Source organism: Anticarsia gemmatalis, chromosome 6, assembly GCF_050436995.1.
Source record: "Anticarsia gemmatalis isolate Benzon Research Colony breed Stoneville strain chromosome 6, ilAntGemm2 primary, whole genome shotgun sequence".
NCBI lineage: Eukaryota > Metazoa > Arthropoda > Insecta > Lepidoptera > Erebidae > Anticarsia > Anticarsia gemmatalis.
This window is the reverse complement of record NC_134750.1, coordinates 3853256-3869764: the sequence shown is the minus strand read 5'-3', so window position 1 is coordinate 3869764 and position 16509 is coordinate 3853256. Positions and strand designations below refer to the sequence as shown.

At 36.6% G+C, this 16509-nt stretch overlaps 1 protein-coding gene across 2 annotated transcripts in view; it reads right to left on the bottom strand.

Moving 5' to 3' along the window:
* LOC142973514 (uncharacterized) overlaps positions 1–15311 on the bottom strand; it is a 59818-nt gene extending 44507 nt beyond the window's left edge. For both annotated transcript variants that reach the window (XM_076115301.1, XM_076115303.1), the window contains exons 1-2: positions 15047–15311; positions 5161–5194 (exon numbers count right to left, since the gene is read on the bottom strand). The gene's annotated coding sequence lies outside the window, so the exon portion shown is untranslated. The remainder of the gene's footprint in view (positions 1–5160; positions 5195–15046) is intronic.
* Between the last annotated feature and the right edge of the window lie 1198 nt (positions 15312–16509).

Here is a 16509-nt window from a genome sequence, read left to right as displayed (position 1 = left end):
TTTTACAAGAGTAAAAGATTTCACCAACATTTATTAAGACTTACGGTTTTGCGGCTTTTATCCCAGTTTTAAGGATAGACGCTGACAATTTAAATATTAAAACTCGAGAATATTTATCGTTTGGCATTTAATTTTGCTTTTAATCATTGAATGGATTTTTAATTTAAGTGGTTAGTAAAACCAGTTCACAAAAACTCTTAATTGCATTTAAAATCGAAAATAAACGGTGGCCATTTAAAAAATGCCATGAAATATTATTTTTACAAAACGACCGGAAAGCGAGACGTGCGTGAGGACAAAAAACATGAAGTAACTTTCAACTATTTTCGGCATTGGGTGTTACGAAACCATTTGCGAAAGCGATTGTTGCGACATCGACGGACCGCGGCGCGCCGCGCGTTTCCACTCGCGCCTCTTGATATCATCGCAACTGTTGATCATTCACTTTTTATAAAGAACCACCAGCGCGTATTTCGAACTCATCATAATTAATCTATTTTTTTTGTGACAGGTATTAACCATGCCACTTGAACACGTGCACAACACGAAATCGTGATGTCACGGTCCAATTTAGGATTCTTTCTAAAAGATCATTGTCATTGTCAGGCATGTCATTAGGCTTGTTTTATTACATTCTAAGAATTAATAGCTTTGAGTAATGTTACTGGAATAAACGTGCAGATTAATTCGTTCAATAGTGTGACATAAAATTCATGAACATTGGCATTTGGAAGTACCTAGTTGATAGCAGTAGTGTAGTGGCAGTGTCGACGGTACCAGTAACGGAGAACGATAACGTATAGTGTTTTTTGTTCTTCCCTTTGAAAAAGCTAGCGTTTTACTGGAATGTCCTCCCTGGCTCGATAGTTTTTATATCGTCGTAGTCTGCGAGCTAAGGAGAATGTTCGGCAGGTAAGCAAGTAGGTACTCGGTGTAAACTAGATAGAGATGACGGTAAGCTACATGTAGAACTGGTTCAGGCGGGCGGGTGCGGTGCGGGTGAGGGTGCGGGGTGGCGCGGTGGCGGGGTGCGGGCCCCAGACGAGGGGCGTCATTGACCTGAGCCCCCCTCGCCCCTGGCGCGACACCCGCGCGACACCGTAACTTCATTGTATCGCTGCACTGCGAATCAAATTCGATGTAGCGGCCAGTTTTTTCGCTAGACTTCTTGCGAGACGAGTGGGTTTCAAGAGTTTGGGTGGAAATAAAATTAGATTTGATCGCGTGGGTATGTAATTAAAAGTAGACGACTGTGCAATGTGCTCAAATAAAAATGTAGTGAATAGGAATGCTAATCTAAAATTCTAAACAAAAAACAAGACATACCTAAACCAATTGAAAATTAGTTTGTGAGCTTCCGGCATCCGATCACGGATAACCGTAATCCAGGAGGAAGAGCGGAACTGTTACACGATGATCACGTGTAGTCTTGTCACGCGACGTTATTCTCAGAATGTGACGTACAGAATTCGGCACAAAACGCAGTTTATTCACCCACACATCGCACAGGCAACACAAAGAACTCGATAATGTTATTTTAGTTAACAACTCATTATACCGATTGTCCTAAAGTAAATAATATGTAAGTGAATTGTATATGCAAAGCACGAGTTCGGACAGGGTCGTGATGACCCAATGCTTACGCTTACCCTTGTTCAGAGTACACGCTCTAAATATTTAGCGATGAATGTCAATGTCTTACAACAACTCACTAAATACCTATGGACCCATAAATCCATAATTGAAGAGAACAAATTATTCAAATTAGAAAGAAATTCATCCAATAAGTAAACCTTCTATGAAATACGACGAAAAAGATTCCAAATGGATATTAATTCAAGCAAAAAAAATCATAAATCAAACTTCGAAATTGAGCATCAACTTTTTCGTAAACGGCCAGTTACTAAGCACCCACAGTACAATAGCAACAAAAAGTTTCCGAAGGTCGTCGGGGCGGGATCGCGGGACAAGTGAGCACATTTCAACCCGGCGACCGACTGGGTCAAGTTCATTATTTAAGGATGAATAGAGAGACAGAGGGAGACTACAATTTCGGGTTTGATCCCCTTCGCAATAACGCCTTTTAGTTGTACGTCAAAGGTCTCATACATCTTGTATCTGTGGGCCACTAATTCGACAGTTTAAGACCGTTACAAATAAAAGACAAAAATACAGGATACCTTTTTCGGCAAAACAGTTGTTAAAAAGCGCTCTTACATTATGATCCGTTGATGATTCAGTTTCTCTATAGAGACAGACTCATAGACAGTGTATCCCACTTTCCTATTCTTTAAATAGCTTTTCCATAAAGGGCAGGTGCAAAAACACTGACGTTTGTACCAACAAGTTTCCATTACGTCTGAACCGACGCCCATACTCCCTACTGCAAATAGTTGGTTTGTAAATAATGAAACATTAGTATTTAGTACAAATTGTCTAAAGCAAACAATAGGTGGGAATGAAATAAAACAAAGGGGGTGACTGACCGGATGCAATAATTAAAGGAATGGCAGGTGTTTTTAGAAACAAGTTGAACTCGTAGCGATTTATCTATTGAGAATATAAGGTGTTTTTACAAAATAAGAAAAGTACAGACGGTCCTTTGGTACAAGTTAGGAGTGACTCCTTTTGTTTTATTCATTTCTTTAAACGAGACTTTATTTAAAAAAAAAAATAGCCAAATGCATGTTATTAGTGTAGTGAGAGGACATTCATAAACATTTGCTCTATTTAGCCTACACGATAACTAGCTATGAAATTTTATACCCAACTGACTAGAACCCTGCGGCCGCACATTTTCAATGGACGAAAATTTTATCACCTCTAAATATATCCTGCATATTAAGTTTATTTTTAGAATATAGGTAAACAGATTCCAATATAAATTTTAGATGCGTGACAGTGCCTTACTTAATATTAATATAAAGCAAAAAATACGTTAGCTATAAGCATTCTCAGTAAGCTGTTATGCGGGTCGGACAGATAACCTTCTGTTTAATTTTTATAATGTGGGTTAAAAATTGGGTCACTGGCCTGTTCGCCGACGTAATATATTCAGATGTTTAGATAGTAGCCATACGTCAGCGTGACAATTATATGTATAATGTTTGATATAACGTTATATTAGAAGAGTAGCTATGTACTCGAATAAAAGCATAAACTAACGATCACTTTGAAGACGAAACGATTGATATTTTTTAAATCCGTCGACCTCATTCTTTTACTTTGATTGATGGCGGTAATAAAACTAAGCAATAAACTTGAATTCACTTTCTTTTCAATTGGAGTAACGTCGTAAAAGTCGTAAGCATATCCGCGGGTAGCGCGATGTTTACAAAATATAAATAAACGAAGGTGATGGCAGATGTCACTGGCTCCTAACCTGTGGGCGTGACATTTCATCCGAGACTTGCGAGAACAAAAAAAAACCGTCTCAATCTCAACGAGTATTATCGTCATCCACGAAAATAAATTCCCTAGTTAACTATAACTACGAAGTTTTTCTGCGTTCCAAATGGCCATGAATTTTAATGTTGCAAACTTTTCTAGGCGGGTTATGTTCGTTTTACGACGACGCCTGACTATTTTATACGATAAAGTCGTAGTCATTTGTAGCTATTCGAATGCTGTATACAGATGAAGTAAATGATATGCCAATGTCACAATATTCATTTGTGCGCCATTGATAGGCCATTATGATAAATTAATTGCTTTGAGGCGCCTTTATTGATAGGATTTTTTTTAAAACATGGATTCTTAGGAATGTCTTTGGTTCATTTATTTACCATTTTTAATGATGGACAGCATTTTAATTTCAATCAGAAATCAAGAAATATGCGATTAAAGCATGTGCTATAGAAATGTGAAGTTTAGACCAAAATATTGCGTAAAAATAACCGATGCGATGTTACCCGTTCCGAAATAGCCGCTGGCTGAGCAGACACCGTAGACAATGTACTTGACATAAAAAAGAAAGAAGAAAAAAAAAAACTTTTTCGTTTCCGCATATCGGAGGCACGGACCGTCGTAATCGTAAAGCTATTGTTTGCACGTACTAAAAGCTTTCTACGGATATTTTGCGTTTATGAATACGCAAAGCCATTGTCAGAGGGTAACTTTGCTTACAGAAAGCTGCCGGCGGGAAAGAATGACAATAAAAAACAGCTGATCGCTCAGTAAAGAATGGAGTAAATGAGACCATAAGAATTACTTCGTAAACAAGACGAAATACGAACTTAAGGCAACCTCTAACTACATTATGTGAGAGAATAAAGTTTGTTCATATGGAAGCAATGAACGCGGAACGATAAACATTGATTTTATGTAAACAGAGGGCAAACTATTAGAAATTATTTATGGCTATCAGGATTTCTAGCATGTATGAATGTTTGATGAATATCGTGGCAAAACTTCGTAGCATCTGAGTCTCGAGGTCGTAACATTCTTGTTACGACACGAGTTAAGCAATTGCCGGGACGGACTATGATTTCAGACAACAATATTGCTTGGTAGCTACAGTGTTGTATAACTCGTGGGCAGGTTTGCTGATAGCTTCATGACCTTACGCTTCGTTTAGCAGTAGTTTGGACGAAAGACTCGAACATATAAGAAACTTTATGACACTTGCTATTTTATCGATAATTCTGCTTCTTCTGTTTGAAAGAAGATATGATGACCGGAGAAGTAAAGCTAAAATACTATGTGGTTTAATATTTTATTCAGTTTCAATAAAAAAAAATGTGTGTGCAAGTCATTTCAAATAATCCCGCCTTGCCTCTCCCGCACCCCTTGCTGGTCGTAGAGCCATCTGTTTATAATAACTTTTCATATTTGGGGTTGGTTTCTAATAAGATAACATTTTTTTACAATACAGCGTCTTTTTTCTGAATGGGATAATGATTGGTATATTTACGATTTTGGATTTTTATTTGAGAATGGTTGGTAACATTGTTACTAGTATTTCTAAGTTTATTATCAACAGATGTGTGTGACCATACAAACAATAGATTTCCCGTATTTTAATACAAATCATCGGACCGCAAATTGAATAATACTATAAGATAAGACTGTTATGCCGAGTATGTTAGCGGAAGTGTGTTATATTCACTTATTATACAATGTACATTATTTCAATGACGGTTAAAAATATATTTAACTTACCTTCATTTAATGTGGATATGTCGGTTAAATTAATCTGAAACAAAATAAGATAACTATAAGAATTTAACATACATTCATTTATCTATTAATATTATTTATTAGTGGTTCACTCCTGGTGAACCTTAGCATATTTAACATTAAAACCTTCCTCGAAAATCTCTATATCTATTGATAAAAACCAGAATAAAATCCGTCTAAGTAGTTGATTTTGAGTTAATCGCGAACAGGCAGACAGACAAGACTAGAAGATTTTATTTTATAATTATATAATGATTTACATTAAGACCGGTAAGGTCTAGTTTTTGCGCATAATCTTTTCGATGTGTTACATTAATATAATGATATATTATTAGGTTTTCAAAGTACATGCAAAGGAAGTGGCAAATGTAACTTAATTAATATGAAATGACGGAATTATTCCATTAATACAAATTACGACTAAGGAAATAAAACTGTTGTAATATTCAGAATTCAATATGAATACCAAGTTACATTAACATACATTCCGATCTACATATAACAATACTATGAATATGTTTAATGTAAATAGGAATATGGCTTGTTTAGTATAAGTTTCAGGCACTTTCAGGGGCTGTTCATAACGCGCAGACTGTAGAAAGATTAACTTAATGGTTATTCATACAATTCATAGATTTTTCAGAACCACGTCTTTTAAGTGGTAGTGTTTTAACAATACGTATGTAGATTTTAAAAACTTCGATTTCTTACATTATTTAGAAACTTATAGAAATTTTGGAACATAATATGATACCATATTATGTTCCAAAATTTCCTAAATCCTAAATCTAAACTACTCATATATCCTGAGTTCTACAGTAAAAATATTTTCCCCAATATACAGTACGAACTGTTGCTTAGATACAAATAAGTGTATCACAAACGAAAATTACTATACCAAATCACATTACAGCCTATAAAATAGACTTGGCTTTCTATTAGCGGCGTCGACGACCGTCCTTTTGCCCTTTTCTTCGCTGAATAACAATTTGTGAAGGCTCCTGAGAATTCCTTGAAGTTATACCTAAGGACACGATATTTGTCCGAGATACTTGGCCGCTAATGGAACCTTCATAAAAAGACCCGTCTGTGGAGACTTACATTGCTCTTTAGTTAGATATTAGAAATATTGGTACAACACTTTATGGTAAAGCAACATAATGATAACAATAAGTGCCATTATTTTGTTTTTGCGATTGCACCTAGTCACCTAAAAACATCTCGTCTTAAGAGACAACTTCAAGTACCAGTTTCACAGTTGAGAGATACGGATATCCGACACTTATTCGATAGATTAAAGTGACAACCAATTGAAAATCCTATCTAACTGGTAATTCAGAAGTGGTGAAAGGAGGGCTGAAGCCAGAAAGTTTAAATCTTAAACGTCTGATCTGTCAAATTATAGTCACCACAAGAGCTACGATTCGATCACCATTCGAATTCCACTAGAAAGATCAAAGCCTCGATAGCATGTAAAAGAAAAATAACATCTCACAGTAACATGACTATTATCGCAGCAATAATAGAATTGAATGGCATTTAAACCCACGTACAATCGTACATGTATCAGTGTGTGGGTTTGCCGGGTACGTCGAGATTGAATGTCGCCACAGTCTATCGTTAAGGTACGTTTACACAAACCAAAAAACAGAGTACATTTTGACAGTTTCGAATATTTATTCGCGCAATTCTTTTCAGTCGGGACTGTCGAGTATCGAGAGTTTGACATTTAAAATGTACTGCCAAATTAGTTCTTACATACGTTCTTCTTAGTGTAAAATTTCTCGTTAGCTAGCAGTTCGTCGATAGAAGTAGAGAATCGAGCTACTTACTGTATTTTAATATTAAATCTGTGTTTGAAAAATAGTTCGTTTGAAATATGCATCCAAAATTTTCGATGACTACACGATTGTTGATAGCGGCAGGACATTGCACCCATCTTTTTCGAACACTTTTATTAGTGGACTGGCTTTCAACTATCTTTTTCGCGCAATCAAATGTTTCTGTTATGTCTTCTACTATCTCAATTACAACACGGTCTTTCCTTACTTTTTTAGTCTCCAAACCTACTTACAGAATGAGTAAGTTTAGCTTCAAAAGCATTTCACCGCAGAGATATATTTAGGTTCGCTGCGAGGCGATCAATGTGAACGAACACTAAACTTGCTCTTCGTATTCAGGTACGATATAAACGTCGTGGAATGATTTATAATCATTGTAATTATTAGTTATATCATAATAATATATCTAAAACTATGTCTGTGTGACTGTTCATGATCTATGTCTGTAAAGCTGAAACAAAGAGCTTTATGGCAATAATAACATCACACTCAAATGTCTAAATCATTTGATGATGAACCTTAAAGCCTTAGTAAAAAAAATTGTTGTGTATCAAAACCGCAGAAAAATATTGAATAGTCAAGTTTCTTATACAATTTATTATAATTGAAGGCTTTCCCATAATAGAGCATGATTCACTGTCACGTCCATTGAGGATCGTAATCGTGATCGTTCGCGGAAGGATATAAAATGGTACGGCACGCCTGACAATTACTACAACGATTGACATGGAATGACAATCGTAATTTATTGGATTAGAAAAAAATATCTCTTTTTCGCTCTGTAAACTTCAGTCCCCTATACTGTATGGATGGTTTGGAATAGAGCATCATCAATGTATATATTGAATCTCGGTTTAATCATTCCAGTCACGTTTCATTTCATCCCCCTATCCACGTCGACACTCTACCACTAAAAATGCATACACATACATACCTATGCCAATTGGGCGCAATTGTTCTGATTCATCAATTAATACTCTCACGTATTTCCAAATGTAGGTACTACATGTATAGGAAGGGCGCGGGCAATGCGTATTTAGGATATCCACCTGTTGCTAGTTGTTTTTTAGGGTGCCCAGACAACCTACTGTTCCAAATTTCCCAACACAAACATTCGGTGACTGAAGATAACTTCTTAGTGATAAAACCAATAACATTATTGACCGGGACCTTGTATTATGACACTCGATACATAATACATTATTATTTACATACCGCATTATATTATGAGAGGACTTCAGGAAATAACTTCCACGTATAACGCGATACGAGGTTTCCGTAGCAACTAGTTGTTACCTTGTCGCTGTTTACTAATTCTATTTAAACTCGTGCGACGACAAAATATTTATATTTACAATAAAGTTTGTATTATGCTAATGACTGTAACGCATGTTCACATTCACAGGAATGTAACAACTATTGATAAACCGCTTACGAGAAACCATAATTTAACGATTTTTGGGATGAATTAAAATTGTGTTCGTACTTATAGGCAGAATTCGGAATGAACATGATCATAAGGTTTCTTTCATGATTTCTCCTTAACAATCGAATATTCTGTTCAAAATTGAATAAAAAAATGAGTAAAATATTCCCACGAAGACCCCTTTTGATATCCTTATTACGCGGACTGAATTCATTTCATACATATTTCGAAGGAATTCCTACCGTAATTCTCTTGATTTCTCAGAACACCAATTTGTTTCTGTTCGACGTAAATAATCTGTTGTGTCTACAGAAGTTTATTGCTTTAAAAGCTGACGAATTTACAAATAAAGATTTGTAGTTATTTACGTATTTACTGTACTAGATTTCGGCTATTATTGTGCAAAGAGATTATAGAGTAGACAAGAAATAGATAAAAGTGATTTTTATAAACTCTTGAAGCTTTATCAATAAACTATTTCGCTGGTAGTAAAACTACATTCAACAGATGTGAATTAGGTATGATCTCTTGCAAACTATCTATCAATATGAAACGAAACAGCTTTCGTACTCCTGAAATAGAATCTGTATTGCACCTATAAATAAGTTAACCACAATACAGCACTTGACAAAAATAACTTAACCGCATAGTGACTGAGTGACTGCCAATAATACGGAATGCAGTCAGTTTCTATATCCGTCACAGGGCAATTTCCTTTATATTCACGAAGGCTTATATCTTGTGAGAAAAGGTTTCTCATTCACAAAGAGATGAACACTCTATTCATAGATTTCAATTACTTCTACAATTCCGTTGCTCTGAAACTTGAACAAAGGAAAATATCTCTTAGAGTTAGGCTTCATCCCTCATAATTATTTTAAAGTTATAAAAGAGAAAAGACTAACAGCCAGTTTTGATGTCTCATGTAGTTTTACCACCCCCTAAATTGATGGATTGTTGGGCTTGAGTTTTAATACATTTTCGCGGTTTTGCTGTTACTATCTGTGAGTGTTGAAAGTCTGAATCTAGTATGAAGATTTCAAATAAAATATTCTGATCAGAATAGTTCAAAACTGGAACTTAAATATTAGTAATATTGTTTTCCGTGAGCCATTACTTACCGAAAAGTAGAAATCAGAGTTATGTCGAATAACTTTGTAAATAATTCATTTACCACTTACGTTTATTTTATGAGTTCACTATATTCTACTAAAAAGCTTTCTTTCACCTATAAGAAAAGGCGAAGTGCTTGTGATTGTTTTTTTCGAGTAATCGCATCATTTTTGTATTTGATGTATTAATGACAGTTGGACAATACATATTTTAAACATTAGTTTTAACAATTTCAATTTCTTGCTCATGAATAATCGAGTATGGCTTCTATTATATTTAGTATGTACTTATATATTTAGGTCGCATTTAGGCACTTATTCCTAATAAATGTCCAATTGTGACCTAAATTTATAAATCATTGGTTATATTGAGGTTGATTATATTATTCGTGATTGACGTCATGATTTAGGGTTTGTAGTTACTACTTGCTCCTATCAAATGCTGTTAACATTCACGACTGGACCAATTTATTGAGTCCAATTTTACTCTTTATCTTTAGATGACATCAAGAACATACACAAGTACCTAGTCACTTACCTACCTATGTATAGTATCTTGAAAAAACATTGCACAATGTTGATTAATGATTTTTTAATAACTACAATTAAGAAGATAACAAGATACCTATACCCAGTAAAAATAGAACAAACTGAAAAGACATGCTTAAAAACTACTTTGTAAACATCCTGCATGCTTCAGAACAAAATCTAGAGCACTTCAAGCGACCTCAGTTACTCGAACGCCGGTAATGGCGTTGATATTTCGTAATAAATCTTAAAACTGTGCCAATTCGAAGAAAATCTTTAATGCTATTCCTCTAACATAATGACGTGTGTGACGTCACTACCAACAATAGGCGTGCCAATTCGTCAATGAGCAGCGCAAACGCACGACATGCCCGCCACAAGATGGCGGCGGTGAAAGTGGCCGGTGGCCGATGGTCGCTGCCGTCGCCTCGGTAAATCTTTGCACAACCTGTTCTAACTGTTATAACTAATACTGGGCTAATTGCTCGCTTTTGAAGATCTAGTTGATATGACTGCTAAGTTGGTCACTCGTTACTAACTACGCAGTTTATTTCAACAATTAGCTTCTAGGCTCCGTTACATGATTAGGACATTCACAGGTACATTCTTTAAGGTACACTTTAGTTTGGTATGCTTACATAGCTTACCAAACTGAAGTATTCTTACAAAATTAGCCATGATATAGTTAAGAATTGCATATCGAACAGGTAATCCAAATTGACTTATAAATAATATAAGCTTAGTCTTTTATTATATGGATAAGTCAAGGATTACCTAAAAATAACAATCAATGTCAACTGATATTGTTTGATGTTGCAATCTTTATTGTTGACCCTGATCGTAGATTGAGGCCGTTGCCGGTTTCGCAACGTGCGCTGTGCTGCGCCCGCGCATCGCATCCGGAACTAGCGCTTCAAACTGTATCACCTACATACATGATCACGCGAACTATTGTTACATGGACAATTATTTCCTGTTAAATCATATTATTACGTTACGTATACTCTTATAACACGTTGCAGTAGGTACGAGCCAATTGTTCCAGATAAATACTTTCGGTCAGTATGGGGCATAACAGCGGTCAAATCTTCGATAAATTACTTTTACCGAGTGTGTATTTTGTCGTCGAAACCCCTTCATGTCTCGAGAAACAAGATAAGCCGTCGCGTCGCGTCGCTCCCGGTCGTGGCCATAAATCTACATCATCTTTGAACTACAGTTGAAATATGACTGAGTGGGAAGATTCGTCAATTGATTTCTTTAAATTATACTTCGTAAATTGTACAGTAAATCACACCCACAATAAGAATGAAACGCAGTCTGGCTCGCATGGTATCAAATTATGTTTTGATGCCTTAATAGAGCGTACAAAGTAAAAGCATGTAATTAAGAGCGAAAACGTCGAGGAAACTACAGAGCAGCCAGCCAATAACAAAGACGTTTATAAAACAATTATAGCGTTAATAAAATTGAAGTCTGGTCTAAACAACGATAACTAAGTTGCCTCTGGCAAAGCGAAATGTTAAGGGATACTTTGTAATAGAATTCCTATACCCCTTTATTGCCCGGCTTGTTAATTTACGGGACAGCTAGTCGTCAAAGACTTCGGAAATTACCTGTATAATCAAACGGCTATGAAAGTATTTTGGTCTTTGTGATGAATATTTTAAGACTGGTCTTTTTAGTAGGAGGTTTTAGGCCCGATATCTTGATGTTACTTCGATAAACGTTACTTTTTTTACTATAAACCGTGAATACCGATTTAAATAAATTTAGCTGAGGCTGGAATTGGCTATTGACAACAAAATAAGGACCAAAAACGTAATGATAATAAAAATGTATTATAACCAGCAGAATAATTTTATGCTGCGCAAAATGTAACAATAGTGAAATTTTGCATTTATGTATAAACAATAGATTGACCGGCGGGCTTAAATTCTGTTATGAATGAGGGATTAAGCGCTTAAAACACTATTGTAAGTCAATCTATATAAAACGTAGTACGTATAGAACTTCCATGGGAAAAGTTAGTTGTTTACCTTGAACAGATACCAAGGGAGGCATTGTTGCCTGTGATTAGATTTAGAACTTGAGATAAACTTGTCAAGGAGTGATTTAAAAGCACCTAATAACTTATACGACATACTTAACTGTTTTATAACTTCTTACGAAGATAATATGTAAATACGATGTCAGCAACGATTACGTATTTAGAGAAAGTTTTAGACACATGCTAAATAAATTGATAGAACCTGAACCGATTCATGATCATCACTCATCGTTATGTTTTTGTGGGAAATTACCTGAAAAAGACATCAAAGTAAAGAAATGAAACCAGATGAACCCGAAAGACTGAAGAAACTAGTGTAATAAGATCATTTTTGCCTCAGAAAAAAACAAAACATCGGAACACAGGTACAGTTAAATTCGGAAAGGGATGTTTACATCACATGTAAATAACATTTTTCACGCGTTTTACGAGACAATAGCCAGAAATCCTCGAGACTCACGAATTAATGGGCATAAATCAGACAAACAGTCAGTTTTGCTGATGAATTATTATGAATCATGGGCGCGTGTAAGGCAATCTTGCTCAATTACTGTCGAAGGTTACTCGAACCTTGCTTTTTCGCGAGGATATGACGTCATGAGCTCATGTAGCCCGCCTTTTCTTGGACACATCTTTTTAGGTGCGTTAATACCAGCTGCTGAATATAAAATTTGCCTAATATATAAAAATGCTCATTTTTTGTGAACCTATTTTTGTCTCCATTTTAAACTAAGATGATTATTATTTTTCGAACGATTTTTATCAGACTCAAAGTTTATCAAGGTTAAGAATAAGACAGTAATCACTTCTAAATAATAGTTCACACCGGAATTGCTACAGTTCGTGAAAATGTATTTCAAGTTATCAAGATCCTTGGTAAAGCTTGACTCTTAAAATACATAAGTTAAGTAGCCCATAAATCGAATCCACCGTATCTATAAAAATAATCCGATAACCCATCGACCTCAGTTGGTGAGGACTAGGACGATAGGAGCGTGAGTACCGAGACAAAGTCGAGGCCATTAACCTCGGGCTATCAGCTGACGACATCGGTCCAACCGCGAGAAATTATCTTTCACGCCATATTTCGGTCGTTCACTGCCTCTGTCCTTCGTCACGGAAACAAGTGACAGTCTGCCAACTACGACAAAAGGGCTGTGCGAAAGTTTATTGTTAGACGTCCAAGTTCCCTTGATGTTTGTCCAAAGATTTACTAATTCACGGTAACACACATTGATCTCTTATTTAACCAACACAACACGTTTCACGTTATGCTTTACACTTAATATAACATGTAACAAGATCAGGAATTAAAATGCAGACAGACATCGGACTGCAAGCGTGAATCACAAAAACTTCCGGTTGCTCACTTTATTTTGGGTGTTTGACCTGTTTAGCAGGGAACATTCTTTGAAATTCATCTCCGATAACTGTAATTAATCAAACATTCCTACGCATTCGGTATGCGTCTCACAATATTTCAACATTTACTAATAATAAATCATGTCAGAATGGCTTTGATTTATCACAAGTTTGTTTTTGCTGTTTTGATATCGGGGTGGCCCATTTAGTCGTAGATTTTTCATGTCCTTCGCGTGGTGTCATTGACTAGGCGTCGCTTGCGCATGTTCAGGTACGGGCGCAAATATCGCGACCTAGTTTGTTGGCGCAGGCCGCCCCAGCTCATCGCGCATGGCATCCTTCTATAAATAGATGCTATGTTGAGAAAGCACAACCAACCATCATATGATCTTCTTTCAACGCCCGCATCTCGTATTTTTATTTTAATCGTAAATCCACTGGGAATACGTTTAGCTTCTGTGTCACTGACGATACTTAGTCAATCATACAAGAAAATTGTGAGCAAATCTTCCAACATACAAGGCTAAGTTTTAACTGAAGAACAGTCTACATTATTCACTTCTCATAAACAGATTTAAATCATCTTAGCCTCAAAGAGTTAGAAAGTTTTGTTTAGTTGACTTTTTTTGAGCAATTGTTCTGTCACATTCGTTGCCAGCCAGTACAAACTCTTTAGACAATTTGGTTTACACTCTAAGTGGGCTTATTTCGTGAAAACGTTTATTTATTTTTGAAACACACATTTGTCAAGTTGTTTTTTCGAAATCGTCGTTGAGTAAATGGTTAACAGATTGAACAGAATCGTGAGAGCTCGAGTGTCTGGTGACCCAACAACGTTCGTCTGCGGTGTCGAAATGTTTCAAGTGGGCACACTCATAGTACCCGATTAAAAAACCCGACCCCGTGAGCCTTGAAGCACTTGGCCACTTGCCACGCCCTTTGGAGGTGCTGGAGACCATATTACTTCGAGCAGTCATGTTTAATTAGCTTCCTAATTAGAAAATCGTTTATTCATTAGTTACTCACTACATCAAGGCACATTCTCTATTGTGTACCATCATAGGCACATTTCATAATTTTCTATTTAACAAAGGCCAGATGTTCAACACTCGCTGATTAAGGAACAATAAAGTTGCTCATCGCCGTTTCCGCATACGTAACCGTCTTTATCAAGATAATGGCATTGAAACATGCTAACACGGTAAACATTTCCTTATTTTAAAGTCAGACCGCCGTAGCGATCACCGTTTTCAGGTCATAGCTGTACGTGCTATGTATATAAGTCATATATTAAAGTAGAAACTTTTTATAAACTTTGTATTTACGAGTTAAATTTCTAAAGAAAGCCTCCGCGAGCAGGCATCGACCGCGACGTCGACTAACGGTACATGTCTTTCGAACCACGTTCAGCTCGGTGCCAATCGAGAAGCGAAACCAATTATTCTGCACAAACTTTTTAAAGAAATAGATTTTATTAAAAGCACGACATCGCAATCCGGTTTCTGTCCACGTATGCGATCGCTCTCCTCGGAAGAGTCTCGGCATTTACCTCGCGAGAATCGGAGGGACGACGCCAACTCAGGCACGACGACGGACGTAGCGCGAGCAGCTCCAATTCACTGTCACCGATCCAACACAAAACCAACTTCAGTCACTTTAACAGCGCCGCCGCGAAGCGTGTAATCCAGTTTTTATAACAACGTCCAAGAGTTTTTAAGGTTATTCGAGGAGAACACACGAATTAAAAGACGGCTAAAATCGCTAAAACAAGCGACAGCGCGACCGCTCACGGGCAAAGCTCGAGGCAGACTGATTCGAGTAGGTACTGTCCCCGGGCGGGTAGAGGGGGGACGAGGTCTTGTTGGCTCTCGCAATCATGTCCAAGCAGGGGACGCGAGGCAGGCCGAAAGGTAACGAAACAAGCCGAAGAGTACCCGCTAATCCCGCTATCACCGCTATGGTATCACGGGAGATCGCACGAGCGTACGCGTGCGTGCAGCACGCGGAGACGACCTCGGACTGCAATTTGGACCTGGAATGTGCAGCGCACTCAATTATATTCATACAAAACGTGATAAAACTTCAATTGTAATAATAAAATACACTTAACATGTTGTGCGTAGGTGTAACAATAATAAAATTAATAATACTATGACATTATTTTTAACATTAGGATTATGTGTACTTAACTTTTATGTTAATTTACTGATATTCAAACTTCAACTAGGTATTTATATCTCAGTTTTGCTTATGCGATTTCGGTTCATCGAACCTTAAAAATATGGATGTGCATTAATTTTCAGAAATTATGGCTTAGACAATTTTTAAGTTTGACTTTTTAAGGACTGCTCTAACTTTTTAAGGATCATTTATTTTCTGAACTTGCGTCTTCAACAATATAGCGTACTTACAGTATAAAAACAAATCCGTTATGTAGCAATCAACACGCAACAAAAAGTTGAGCACGAAGCAAATTTCTCTGCGCGCTGCGTTTTTGCACAGTTCACGGTTGAATCGCGTTCCGCGGTATTGCCAGGAAACTCGTTACTTATCCCCAAGTCAGAGAGTGATGGCACAATAATGCTGTATAGCGTTAACTCTTTTTAGCACTTAATAAAATCTTAGTGCTGGTTGATGTATTCCGTCGACTTTCTTCGCTATCGGGCCGCATTCGCACAACTTTCCGATGTCATTGTTCTCTATGCACACGTGGGAAGGTTTTGTTTTTGTTCCACTTCCATATGATTTTCTGCTCTTTATGACTAACTTGAGGATGCGTGCGGTGTTATTAAATATTATAATAAATATACTAAAGATGATTAATTGTGCTAGGTTGCACGACTAGGTTAATTTATATAGAGGTGGTTTTTGAGCTTACTTTAATCATTACAAGCAAATAAATTATCAGGTAGTGTCCCAGAGAGTGTGTATTGAATTGTGTAATAAGGCTTACAAGCTTCCGAGTTAACTAGTTTAGTATCTATGTACTATAATATATTACAACTTAGGTAT